This window comes from Oryzias latipes, chromosome 10 (genome assembly GCF_053564925.1).
Source record: "Oryzias latipes strain Hd-rR chromosome 10, Olatipes_Hd-rR_3.1".
NCBI lineage: Eukaryota > Metazoa > Chordata > Actinopteri > Beloniformes > Adrianichthyidae > Oryzias > Oryzias latipes.
Window position 1 is genome coordinate 14015644 of NC_136246.1, and position 14794 is coordinate 14030437.

General features: G+C 38.4%; 1 long non-coding RNA gene across 1 annotated transcript in view; it reads right to left on the reverse strand.

The window, feature by feature from the left end:
* LOC105354858 (uncharacterized) overlaps positions 1-14794 on the reverse strand; it is a 118341-nt gene that overhangs the window by 2551 nt on the left and 100996 nt on the right. The window contains exon 4 of the long non-coding RNA XR_013658524.1: positions 1-14794. This exon is cut by the window's right edge and continues 14553 nt beyond it. This is a non-coding gene — a long non-coding RNA (uncharacterized LOC105354858).

The following is a 14794-nucleotide window of genomic DNA, read 5'->3' on the forward strand; positions in this document are numbered from 1 at the left end:
TCAAATCCCTCTTATTTTAGAACTCCTGCCCGTCGTCAGCCACACTGCGGCACATCGATTTTGACAAGAGCAAACTGGTCCTGCAGGAGGAGTGGAAGTCGTGCCAGACCCGTGGAAGGTATACTCCCCGCTGCATATCCACAAGAAAGAAGTTTCCTATTATCAAGGACTCTCCCTTTAATGATGAAAGTAAACAACATGAACAAGAGTGTTTAATATTTCATTGGCCACCCACAGGTGCAGCGATGTGCAGGGAATAACACATATATGCACAGACCAATGTGGGGCTGATTAAGATGAGGGTACTGTCCCAGCTGCAGTTGGCTGGGTCTCCTGTGTGCGCCGGTGTGTGTGCGCGAGACCTCAACATATTCGCTGCCTCAGTCTTTTTATTTGCCTCTCCACCCTTCCTCTCTCCTCCACCCCCCTCTCTGTGGTGATATATGGAACATATGGGAAATTATTGTGGGGTTATAAAGGGCTGCTGTTTTGAACAGACATGCAATAAATTACACTGTTTGTGTAGGGGCGGAAAAACACAAGCTCTTTAGGAACACTTATAGCAGATTTCCTGTACAGACTTAACTCTCCCTGTTTCTGTCTTTCTCCCTCCCTCGGTTCTTTCTACAGAGCTTCCTCTTACCCTTCAAGCGTGTTCCCTCAGTCTTTCTATTGTAGCACAGGCCGCAGCACAGCCTCATTCTGTTCTCCTGGTTGGTGGTAACACAGTGGGACACATCCACACAAATTACACACATAAAACTCGTAAAGCCTGGAAAATATTTTAATAGTTTCCGCACCCCCTTAGTGGCAACAAGCTGCATGTGCAGAACAAGCGAGCACCACCAACATTATTGTTGCAATTAAACGTGAAACACAAGAGAGGAACATGGGGGGGGGGGTGAGAAGCCAAAATGGCTGTAAACAAGAAAAATGACACTTGACAAGTTGTAATTTATGGACGTCGTTTCCAAAACAGGAGACCGTTCCTGCACAAGCTGAGAAGTAAGAGTAAGGTACAAGGAAGCAGGCATTAGAGGAACTATTCACATAATGTTAGTGCTTCAAAGTCACACAGAGCCCCCCCACAAAAAAGGGGGGAAAAAAATGCAATGACTTCAAAGTGGAAGCATGACGAGCAACACTGAGAGAAACCAAGAGAGAGACAGGAAGTGTGTGTATATGTGTGTCATGAGAGAGACAGCTTTGGATGATGATAGTATCCAAAGCAAGGAAAGGAGAGTGTGTGTGTGGGGGGGGAGGCCCCTGGATACAGGCGTACACTCCTCATCTCAAAGAATTCACACACATCCACACAATGACACAAACACACGCGGGATGCCAGGGGAAGACATGCCATTAAACAGAATACGGCACAACTTCTCTCCAACCCCCATCCTATCAAGAAATAAATCAATGTCAACATTTAGGTGTTTACTCTCGTTCCAAAATGAGGAGAAAACTGAACCAAAGAAGAGCATTTTCCAATGTTAGAAAGCATGTAAGTTCACTAAACCCAAAAATGGTGCTTCTGAAATCAAATAATAAAGTGAGAACTGATCACACTAAATACAAAAAACAGTTTGAGGAGTTTTCTAAAATAAATAACCTATTAAATTTATGTATGTAATACAGGCTCCATTATTTGCTTATCTTTTCAGTTTATTCCCTGATCCTTTATGGACGGCGAGTGCAGAGCATCTCTCAAAAATTTCAAACAACCAGACAAATTCATAAAAAGAAATCTTTGAGAGCAAAAATAATTCAGGCTCCTCCATTTTATGTGTTCTTCTTCTCCTGCTCTGATCTGATGGCAGTCCATCATTTTCATTTTTTGTTTTTTTTCAGGTCATGTGCTCCAGGCGTAAGCCCTCTAGGGGGCAGAAAGCATTTCTCTTCCTGGCATGTCTGGCAGAGTCGAGCTTCTCAGCAAAGATGAAAAGTAAGCGTTAACATTTTGACTGTAACAACTGAGGAAAAAATATATGGAAACATCTTCAATATTCAGAGGGAATCACTTCACTCTTTTTTCAGAAAACTGATTTTGCTCAAAACAGAAATTAAAGTCTTCCAAGTCTTAGTGAAAAGAATAAAAGGATGAATAAAACTACAAACATTCACAAAATAACATGCCCACCTGGACTATACAACTACCTGGTTAATAGAGCACAAGATATTGGCAAAACAAAACCATAGGCAGCCAAGTTAGTGGCAAACATTGCTTTTGTTAGGCATATAACAAAAGGAGAAAATGCGACCTTCATTGACAGAACAGCAAAGCAATAATTTGATGCCTAAAAAGAAAGAAGTTAAACGAAACCACAAGCAGACACATAAACAGGTGCGATGACTTTTCTAAGTACCAACTGAAATAATGACTATTCCTTGAGGAGAACAATAAAACCCAAGTGCAGCTACTCCATACTTCTTATGTGGGACTGGAAACACAGCTAGATTTAAAAAACACATGTGACAGAGCCCAACAACACCAAACCAAATCTGCACTTCTGCGTGGATCAATCCCAACCATCGACTGTATGAGAGAACTGCACTGAGTATCCCCTCCCCTCTGGCATTTCAAACAGGAAGTACCCCCTGGTCCCAAAAAGCCAGAATCCCATTGGCTTTGAGATAAGCAGCTATTACTCCATCATTATATTAATCAAAATAACTATTCTTACTTTGATACTTTTTTTTGTAATTGTTCTTCATAATCCTATTTTTTTTTCATTAATATCTCTCTACTAAACAGATTATTCAAGTTATAAACTGACAAATAGATGCCTCAATAAAAGAAGGTGGTTTCACATGGCACGTTCAACGACAGAGTGTTTGATTGACAGGTTCTCCTGGGTTTGGTGGAAGGGGATTGGAGAGAGTAGTTGGCATAGAAACCCAGACCAATCACAGCTTACTGATGATTTCTGATTCCAACCTGGTGACATGCATATTGCAAAAAAAAGGGTAACTGACTTGACTTATTTATGTTGATTCCGGAAGTAAGTCATTTTCTATGGGTCACACTCAGTCCAGTTCTCTTATACAGTAAATTGTCTCAACTCAAACGACATTTATTCAGACAAAAGTCCAAATCATTTTGAATCAATCAAACAAAAACACAGCCAAATCTTCATTCTGTTGGCTTATACGATTTATTACTGTTTAGCATTGAAGGCTCATTTGCATTTTTACTGCAGCTAGCACCACCTTGATGTATGCTGGATACTGCAACGCTTTCGGCATGTCATCCTGACGCAGCATAAACAGAATAAAGACCATAGAAGGAAAGCTTTGCTTGTTATGTGGCATGTGGTTGTTTGTCACACTGAGGAGACAAACTTGGTCTGGGAAGCAAATGATTACTGTCTGGTTGAAAGACATATATCTAGAACAAAGCAAAAGCTGTTGCTGTAAGCCATAAATCAAAGCCTGTTACGGAAAAATGTTATGTGGCTTTAAAGCGATATACCGTCTGTTTGTCTTGTTTTTTTCATTGGATTTATAATCACAGCTACTTTTATATTGTAAAGATTTGGGCAATTTGTTAGGTTTGTAAATGTGTAAAACATTTATCTACTGTAATTCTTTTTAAACACGGTGGTATAGCTCTTTTAGTTTTATTTCATTATAACATATTTTATTGCTTCTTTCATCCATTGCAGTGAGAAGTGAACAGACAGAGAATGTTGAACGTATTTCGCACTGTAAGTTTCGCTTCTGCTTCCTGAGAAGTAGCAGTTTCATCCGTGCATATGTGCAGCTCATTCAGCGAGCTGCAAGGAAGCAGCTTTGGGTGAAGTGTTTTGTGAAAAGAACCACAACTTTCAGTAAAATGAGACTCAGAGGACAAGTTTGTTGGCTGCCAAAAGTTTTACTTTAAACATGAACAAGCACGTGCTATGAAGCCACAGCTGACTGTAATAAAGGCCGGGGTTCCTGTCTAGAGCTGACAATTTAGCTAAGCTTTGATTTTTTTTTCCTTGTTAATGCTGTTTTCTTCCTTACAAACAATATTTGGCGCAAATAAAAAACATGTTAATAATGCATATGTACAAAAAAAATGCCTATAGCATTACTAATGCCATATTGCCATAGTCAAATCCATATCACCCTGACAACAAATGACTAAAAGCTTGTCCATTTTTTTCAGTCACAGATTATTCATTAAGCCAGAGAAGCCACATTCAACAGAGAAAAGTTTATTAAAACACTTCCATTAACTGTAAGAGTAATCATCCTATAGGGTGGAAAGTGTCTTCATTTGGGCTAAAATGTGAGATATACCGTTGCTATGGTAATATGGCGATGGCTGTAGCCCTCCTCCCAGCTGTTGGTGGGTTTTGTGTTGGAGAGGGTGAGGGTAAAAGAATGAGAGAGTGTTTGTGTGCCTGCACACATTCATTGATGCTGCCTCCGTGCTGTGCTCCCCTTTTCAGTCTTCAGAATAGTGTCTCTACTAATCCGTGAAAGTTGCAGCGCTCTGAACCGGCGGCCAAGGCTTTTCCCACTGAACCGAGGCCTGAGGTCTGTGCTCTGCTTCACACTTGATTGGTCCCTCCAGTGGCAAATACTCCCCTCCCTGCTGGGCGTGGGCCTGCCCCCCTCGTTGGGCTGCTCCGCTCTGCCTAATCGCCTTCTCTCTTCCATAATTACCAGTGCTGAGCAGAGGACTCGACAACACGCCATTAAAGTCTGGCAAACCTGTCCTCCTCACACACCCAGCATTTAGCAGCAGCCCAGAAACAGGCCCGAGACCGGGCTCAACTCCACCAGCAGAACACCTGTTCATGCATGGGATGCCCGGCAGCGCTGTGGATTTGGCCGGTGCTGCTGCAGACTTGAATAAAGACAGGGGGTTGGCAGCTGTGCTGTTGTCCTCCTCCCCCTGCGATGGAGGTGATGTGTTTATTTGGCTTGCATTGAGAAGTTGTGAGATGTAACTATCTACTCACTGCACTCAGCAGACTGCCAGAGAACCTGCAGAATCAAACCGGCGCACAATGACAGCAATCAGCTGTGGAAGACCCCATAGTTATTACTCTTTTTAAAAAGTAAAAAAAAAAATCCCTGCATTTTGTTTCGTGCTCTGACTCATTTACACTGTCAACTTATCTAAAACACAACTTACTGTCTCTTCCAAGACCTAAATTTCTTCCAAAGTCTGCCAAACTGTAACTAGAACTCCCCCTCCTGCATTCATGTTAGTCTCACAAGGTTTCTAAATTTGCAAAATCAGGGAGAACATATGGGACTGCACAGGTGAAATGTGGCGACCTGGCAAACAGTCCAAAGACTCGTGAGACTTGGGAGCATGTCAGAAAATGCTAGGAGTACTGGCACAAACAGAACCCAGAATGTGGATCAGACAGAAACCCAGCACTCGTTAGTTGATTTCTCTCTTATTAGGAACATTTTTAATGCTTTGCTTGGACTGGCAGAGTCCTGCCAGCCACCCTCTTCAAATGGCCCAGGCTCTGTCAGAGCTGATCAAAAGACATTTCTTCACATCTCCAGACGCCAGGGAAAAAAGGAGAAGAAAAGAGGGAGAGAAGAAAAGAGCCAGAAGGGGGCATACTGCTCTCTCTTTACTCGGGTCTTCTGGTGAATGAGGACTTTTCACAATACCCTCTCCTTTTTTATTTATTTTTTTTCATTCTACCACTGGTTTAAAAAAAAAAAAAAGGAAAACACATAGAAGAAAAAATACATTCCCCATCCCGTTTTGCTGAATTTTTCTTGCTATATCAAAAACAATTATCCTCAGGTGAAGAATGCACCTGCACAATTCCAGAGAGAGAAAGAGGTCTTTACAAAAGTGAGTGGCTTCCAGGCAGCCAAGACCCCCTCGAAGTGGTAATGAAAAGTGCAACTTTAGCCTCCCAGCTGTATGTCTCAATCTATAATCCTTTCCCAAAAACCTCACCATAGAGCCGCCTACCACTCCTATGGCGTTCCCAGCCTTTGCCGGGCTGGGCCTGCACTGATTTATGTGGGACTCCCGTGTCATACTCCCGACCTGAAAGGATTTGCTCTCCTATATTTACCGGGGTGGTCAGGGCAGCTCTCTGGAAGCACACTCACTCCCCACCTTTTTACTCCTCTGTCTCCGCAGCGTGGATGTTTGGGACCTGATCAGAAACAGCTGAGACTCCAGTGTTTTTATGTGGAACTGTTCTCCCCAGAGGTAGGTTTCTGTGTCCGTTTGTGCCTATCTTTGGGAGTGGTGAGGGGCTGTTCTCCAAGCAAACACTGCAGCTAAGCTAGCACCAAGTGTGTAAGTGTGTTATATGCTCATGGTTGGTAGTTGGGCCTGTGAATTGACAACCGCCCTAGAAACCTAAAAAAAAAAAAGAAAAATCAAAGAAAAAGAACAATTGAGGCTGTTTCATTTAAAAGCCATTTATTGAACTTTATGCATTTGCATTGCACAAAGGCTTAGTGAAGTTGCTCATCTAAAAGACAGAAAATGAATTTTGAATTCTTTTTCTATTTCAGGCTTAGTAAAAAAAAACATAAAAAATTGGAGGAGAAAGTTCTACAGGAGCCTGTTGGTAACCTAAGCCATCTGCTTCTGTGCAATGCTGTACTAAAAATTTTATGATTTCCGGTGAATTATTCCGTCAAAGTTGAAAAGGAAGTCACTAATTGGCAGAACGATAAGTAATTGATGACCTGAGTATAAATTAGAAATTTTCAAAGACAGAGTTTGAGTTTCGAGCAGGACTCTTCATTAGAGCCTCCCTTTTATTTTTGGTCAATGCATTTGGAGGTAAAGCACAGATTGTGATACTTACTCACAAGCTCGACGGAAGTTCAAGTTAGACTTGAGGTAGACGAGCTGTTCTGTGTGGCTGTGGTCTACCCTGCCCCTCTGAATTCAGGCTATAGAAGTAAACAAGCCAAGGTGACCTCTGGACAGCTGGGCTCATACATCCTGCTGCTGGTTGTCTACGTAATATGTCGCTGGGATCAGCGGGTGGCTGATGCATGCTCTGAGAAAGGGATCAACTCATCTTATTTATATATTTATATATATATATATATATACACAGAGAGAGATATCTATATCTATATATATATATATATATAGATTTAGATATATATATCTATATATATAGAGAGAGAAATATATATTTATCTGTGCACACGAGTGTGCTTGGTGTGAATGTAAACTAATGTATGTGCCTTTGTGTGGCAGTCATGCGGTTAACTCCAAACACCATTTGGCACCTTGTGAGCAGAAAATGAAAGCATCACCTCTCAGAACATGCACAACGCGTGCCTGATATAATCCACATCTCCCACTTGATATCTTAGTTAAAGGCTCAAATTAAGAGCTCTTATTATTGTTAAAGTGGATTCAAATGAACCAGGTGGTACAATTTATTGGGGAGAATTTCAAAGAAATCTGGCATGACCTAAAAAAGACATCTCAACCAATATATGCAGACAAAATGGCTGCTGTTGCTAAGCTAGCAGAAGAGGAAGAAGCAGCAGTGGTATCCGCAGCTATTGGATAACATGACTTTTTTACATTAAGGTGCCCAACATATAAAAATTCTAACGTTTCTAATTTTTTCAGGTTTGTTTTAAAGCTAACTGTTACTAATTTTTAACAAAATTTTCAGTTTTGCGCTGTTTTACGTGTGGACGGACATTTAAAGTCCACGTTTGAGCGCTCACCTGTTTTAGTTTCGCTTGCCGATGTTCTCGGTTTGCAGCGTAGGTGAAAAAAAGGAAGGGGAAAATAAAGTAGCACACACTTGAGATGATTTTAGTTTTTTAAAGAAGTGACTACATAAATATTTCCCCACTAGGACTGCGAGTTTTGAGATGAGTGAAATGTGACAGCGTAATATGTAAGTCTGTTTGAGCCTTTGCAGTGGAAAGCCTTAATAGTGGGACACAAGGAGGCATTCAAATAATTTTCTATTTTTTTATAACTTTGGGGAGTCCTCAAACATTTTCTTTGAGAATTATAGAATTTTTTTCCCTTTTTGTCAAGTTTCTCACTGATCGCAGCTTGTTTTTGTTTTTTTTATTTGACTTGATTTTTTAGTTCAGTCGATTTGGGGTGTAATAAAATAAAAGGGTTTTAAGTTGGGAAAAAAACAAGAATGACAGAAAGGCCTTAAAACTCATAAATATATTTTGACTTATTAAAATCAATATTTTGCACCAGTGTTATGATCAAATTGTCTTTATTCCTTTTTTTAAAAAAAGATTACAGCCAGGAGCTTAAATAAAACAACTGACACCAACTCATTTTCAATCAAAAAGAAAATATTTATTGTTCGTACTTTGACAGTAGTTGACCTACTAAAGTAATTACAATACAAAAGATGGGTATAGAACTTAAGATTTGTGTAGACATCTAGAAGTCCTGATTAGTAGGAGGTACACTGCTGACAGTTCAATGTCCTCAGAACAAAAATCCAAAAACAGATGGTGGCCTTTCATTTCACAAACTCTGGGAAGTTTTCACTTCCCTTTTAGAGAAACATCTGATTTGAATCACAGCATAAGATCAAATGCTGCAATTCCTATTTATCATTGCATTTTGTTTGATTACTATGAGAGCCCCCCATTCTCATCATTGTCTCTGAAAAAAATAAAAAGACTGCAAATAAAAGAATCTTGCCAATTAGACACAATCTTGAAAGAACACACTAAAAAGTTTTGTTGTCTTTTGATATCTTAAAACAAGTTTTACTAACGTGGAAGGAATGAATGAAAATGACCAGATGGGATTTCAAAAAGAAAAAAAAAAGGAAAAACAAGCAAGAAAGTAAATAAAAAGTCAAGAATCAGAAAGTTTTTATTTTCATTGTGCAAAATCTGCTCAAGTCCCATATCTCATGATAAACTTATCAAAAAAAATGGTTTAATGCTTTACCTGTCGAATCAAGGATCCAGACGACTCGGATATATCTGCAAACCATCTCTTCATTTAAAAAAAAATCCTTAGATTATTTACATAAAGATTTATTATAATTTTTAATAAAATCTAAATTTGTATGTATTCTACTCTCATAATTGTTAGCATATTCAAAAATATTTTATAAAAAAACAAAAAAAAAATTTTTCATTTTTATTTCATGTATTTTTGGGATAATTATAAGATGTTTACACTTTTCTCTTAAAAATAAAATGTAAAATAAATGTACATATTTTCATTTCATTGCGTGCTTTAATTTCTTTTCACAAGTTTACTTTTGTTTATGTCGCTATAATTGTAAATACTTTGCAAATTCTGTGATCGCAATTGTATTTTTAAAAAGAGTTTTTAAAAGGAAGAAATTTTGAATTTACAGTATTTTTACCTTCCATATTTAATCAAAAAATCTAATATTTTTGATAACTTATTTACATTCTATAAAATTTGATGTTCGCGTTTTCAATTTCTATATTCTGTTAATACCTATATTAATAAAATGTACGTTTTGCAATTTATGATCGGCATTTTTGGGCGTCAATTTAATTTTGCAGTTTTTGAAATAAATATTTTCTTCTTTCTTTTTTTTATTGTTTTTGCTCTTCATTAAACATCTAGAATCTTGAGCGTATTTTTATTACTATTATTTTTAACTTAAATATTAACGAAGAAAATATTTAAAAAAGCAAAAAGCCTTTGACTGAGACAGGCCTTATTTTTATTTGGTTAAGCCAAAATGGTTTGCCTGAAAGTTTTGATAAAATATATCTTTGAGTTTACCTTAATTTAGCCCAACCATAATTCTAGTGTACAAAAGAGGCATGTCAGAGTCACAGCACTGATGAGAAATAAATAGGGGGAAGGGTTCTGTGGATGTTCTTCAAAGGGACTCCAATTTCACACCGTCAAATTAAAGCACCTTTATAGTCACATGGGTAATAATCCAGGTTTTTAGACTTCAGGTTTCCTTTTTGAAATTCCTTAAATTTGTGCAAACTGATATGTTTAAAGTTTATATTTTGGAATTTAATTAATCACAGGGGCAGAAGTTGTGGCTGATTAAATAGGTCACAATTTTGAGATAAAGATTGAGATATATACACTTTTCTTTCCCTTGGATGTGGGTATGTTGGTAATTCAAGATGTGACTTTTCATTCTTTGCTATAGCACACAATTTTCAACAGACCTACTAATATATTTTAACTTTTACAGACAATACATGCAGTGTTACTTCTAGAAAAATGTGCTTCTTACTAATTTGGGCAAAGGGCATACACATTGCGGTAACACAGTTGTCACCTTTAAAATGTTTTCTTTTTTATATTTATATATTTCAAGCAGTTTTAAAAAAGGCAAGTCACCACTTGATGTTTAATGGCGTCAGTCCCATTTGCTGCAAAAGCAAAGGAAAGAATGGCTGCAAAAACAGTGGAGACTATCAATCAAAAATTCTATTTACTAATGTCTGATTTATTATTAATATTGCAAACTAGAAATTATTTTTTACACAAAAAAAATTAAGCATCATATATCAGAGAGCTTACTGCCAATGTCCTGCAGCTTGTTTATGGTGACATCTCATTGATGGTCAACGGGGTTCTCCCAGTGTGCGTCTTCATTAGTTTCTAGGCATCGCTGGCATGCAGTCCACCGTAGCAGTACTGACAGATCTCATCCCTCCTGTGTGCCCCACCTCAAACTAATCCTTGCATTTTTGGGAAAGAAAGCTCAAAGTCCAATAAAACCAAGTCTGAGCAGAACTTTGGAGCAGAAGGACACAACGGTGTGTCTTATTTGGATTGCAAGTGTGCCACACTTAGTGCAAAAAAAAAAAAACATCACAGCTGATGCTTCATCTGTCATGCTGCCTGGTTTAGGCTTTAAAAAAATCTGCAGCAAACAACATGGTTAAAAATCTATCAACCCGAAACATCATATTTTGTTTGAAAATAATGTAGCTTATAGTAACTCAATTCGCAGAAATTGTTACAATTTTATATTCTGCTAAATCGTTAAAAAAAAACGAGATAATAAAACACTCACATGTAAGCAAAGCAGGGGTTATCACCTTCAGATGTGATGGCTGAATTCTGTTTTACAGCAGAAGTTTTCTCCCGGGTAGCACCAGGAGGTGCTGTAAAGCAGTTAGCCTTTGATAGCACAACAGCAGCAAAAACAAACATGGCTGATGAGAGGGCTAAGGCCGGCAGCAGTACTTGCTGGTTCAGAGACGCAATGCAACATTAACGCTCAAGGAGTTTCTCTGAGCTCGGAGCATCAATATTAAACAACCTTCGCCCCGCATGACCTCCTACCTGGGGCTCGGAGAGGACACACTCCCTGCCATGACCTCAGCTGACTTGTTCCAACTTTTGGCGAAAAGTGAAGCACTCTTGTTAGCATGGTAGTTAAAAAGCAGCAAGCAATTCTGAGCGCCCCGCCGCGCCTCGTGTCCTAATCAATGCCAAGCTGCATCTTCTTCCAGTGAAGTAAACTTAGATTTATAGGACACGTGTGTTCTTGAATTTCTATCATGACTTTTTTGAAATCGTTCTTTTCCATTTGAGAGAAAGCCCTCGATGTTCACTTGAATTTAGATTTTCAAACAATTCATTTTTTCTGTGTTTTTCGCCGGAGCTGCAAGCAGTTTCATTTCATTTCAGCATCCATCCATCTGCCCGTGTTATCACTGCAAACCCGCCATTAAATGACAAGATGCGAGAAGAATGTGTTTTTGCGGTAAAAGATTGAACTGATTGAGGCGGCAAAACAGTGCTGAAGGCACGGCCCCTTGAGTCCCTGATTAGCCTCAGTGAAAAAGTGATAAACTAAAAGACGAAGTGATGCGACCTGGTCCTCCTTCGTCCTCATGCGAAGTGCTAAACCTCACCCTGACTTTCTAACGCCGAGGCTTGTGAGTCACAACTGTGAAGATATAATGTTATTTAAACCCAATCTGTCACCAAATGGAGCAAAAAAGAAGAAGAAAAAACTTGCCAAATGCACAAGTCTAACATTTATGAAACACACACTCTCACTCACACCAACATGCACACAGCTCCTTATTTCCATGTCATTATGCTGGCAAATCGACAATTAATAAAGAAAAAAAAGTGACTTCATGTACTTGTCATTAATGTGATCACTTTCAAAGGTCAGGTTAGATTTTAATGACTAATTGACAAAAGTATCAACACTATTATGTCTTTTAATGTGACACAATTAAGTGAAATAATTAGCTTTATAACTGCCAGGTTATTTCAGATGGTAATAAGGCAAAATCTGAGAATACTCATTTAGGCGATAGGATAAACGGTAATGAATTATTTCCCGGAAACGAACATTGTCCCTCTTGGGTTTTAGCTGTTGCCTTAGTGCATGACCCATTCTGCCTTTAAAACCAACCGGAAACATTGTTAATTTTGACAGCTCGATTCACGGGTAGCCAACCCCTAACAAGTCTGCCCTGGGCGGCAATATTGAAGCCTGAAGTGACAGACAAGAGAAGCTGGCATGGCAGTGCCCTGATGGTGTCCAGGTGGTGCCTGTGGATTTGAAAATGGATGCTGTCACAATGGATTGATGGCTGTTGTCCACCAGAAACTTCAATTTGACATTTTTGGCAACCATCTTGTCAGTTTAAGAAATTATTTGATAATTTCTTGGAGTGTAATAGCAAAGCCGTAAAGCTCTTGCGATGATCGCAGCAAGTTGCACCATTACAGCACAATTATTAGTGACATTTATGATGTTAAAATGTCAGAAGCTGTGAAACTTAAGGTATCTTTGACTTTTTAGGAATTTTAGAACAAATCCGTGGGTTTTAGACATTTTTGAAGTGACAATCCAAAAGATGAAAAAAGTATATTTGTTTATAATAAAGATGATAGCAAATGTAGGTGTTTTTTGTTTTTTGGTGTGAGACACATTAAAAGTTCAGGGCAGAAAACGAAACGAAAAAATTATATCAATCCCCGATACGGTAAATATGAAATACTGTGATTTTTAGATATTTAATGCTATGTTTGCATCGACGTGTTTTCTTAAAGTAAACAATAAAGTTTGTTGATATAATCACTTTTAAAATTTCTATATTTTTGTCATTTTTGAAAATTATATTTGAATTTGCTTCTACTTTTTATTTTCTATGTATTACAGGTTTATTTGATGTTTACATATAAAGTAGGTATATATATCATATATATATAGATATATATATAATAATGTTAGTAACATTACAAACACCTTATACAAATGTTTAAATATAACCTAGAGCTCTCTGACAAAATACGTATTTTAGTTATGGAAACGTCTCCGTTTTATAAAAATATTTCAACTTCATTGTTTAGTTGACTATGGAAATTTTAGAAATTTGACCAAATTATTTCGGGAAGCTACAGTTTTAACTTTAAATGTCAAAATTCTTCTGGAAAGTTACTTAACAGTACTGAGCAGGTCTGTGAGATAATAAAACCTTCTAACCTAAATTGACTTAGGATTTTTCAATTTTGAAGCGTAAGAATGGAAAATGCTGAATTAGGACGTATTTGCAACCCCAGGCCCCATTAACTGCCACATCAACATGGCTGCTGGGTTTTAAAGAATAATGATATTCCAAAAGAATTAAAAAAATGCAGAGAAGGCAGGATGTATGCAGATGGCAATGGGCTGCTCCAAAAGACATCTGCTGATAGACGGTCTAAGAAGTTCTGGTTAAAAAAAAAGAATGACAGTAAATGTGTAAAAATATTGCCTCTAATGACTACAGCTGAAAAGGTACGGAGGAGGGCGGTCACAAAGTCATAAAGACAAGAAGCTGAAAGTTCTTTAATTTTTACATAGCGAGAGAACCTGGGTTCCCCTGAATGGCAGAATAATATTATGCTGTCAAAACCAGTGGAGGGCTTTCTGTTTCTTTACAACTTGGCAGGCGCACCACAAGTGCAATGTGAGCTGGATTGGATTTTACCATTGTAAAGTGTCGGTGGAAAAAAGTGGAATAGTCTCTACTCTGATGGTGCAGTTTTGAACATACACCCCGCATGTATCAAATGGGCTATGTTCCCGCTTCGAACACAGTGACACACAGATGTCTGGCTAGGCTGATAGTAACATACCAGAAGACAAGACTGACAACATGTATCCCAGCGTGATGTGATGCCAGCGTTTTGTGTGGCAGGCGGACACAGATGCTTGCATCAGGCTCCCGAACTCTGATATCTTTCTCTGTTTGACAACAAGAGCAGACCTGAGAGCCACGGCACTCAGCGCCTCTCACCTACAGGGTCACAACATTTACAACACAAGGCACAATTTTTCCATTCTGCTTTTCCATTTAATAATGGCATTTGCATTAACATATCAACAAGGTTTGATCCTAAAGGAGAAAAGAGCTAAATCTGTCAATGAAAAGGCACTGAGGCTCTGTTAAATGGGGAAGGTTTGTTGGATCTCCTTTGGCAAATTCAAAAAGAGCTCAAAATTCACTCAAAACCTTTTTTTTTTAATTTCATATTGGTACATGAGTGCTGTTGAGGAAAGTTACACACTGGGTTAGCAACTGACAGATGCGTTACTGGAGAGTCAGCTATTGGCTCTTTTTTCTCCTTTGTTTTATCAGAACTGCAAATATTGGATGAAACATTGTTTTCCAATGGGAATCAAGGTATTATTGTTCTGCAAGCATTCTGGTTAAGATTTAGTAAAGAGTTTTTAGGGACTGCAACAGAAATGAGTGCTCATCAACACAGAATCACATAAATTTTGCCACTGACTGAACTGAAGCGTGTCTATAGGCTGAGGGTAATTGGCACTGAACTGTCGTGTTTTGGTTGAGCTTAGGTTTCATCAGGACATCT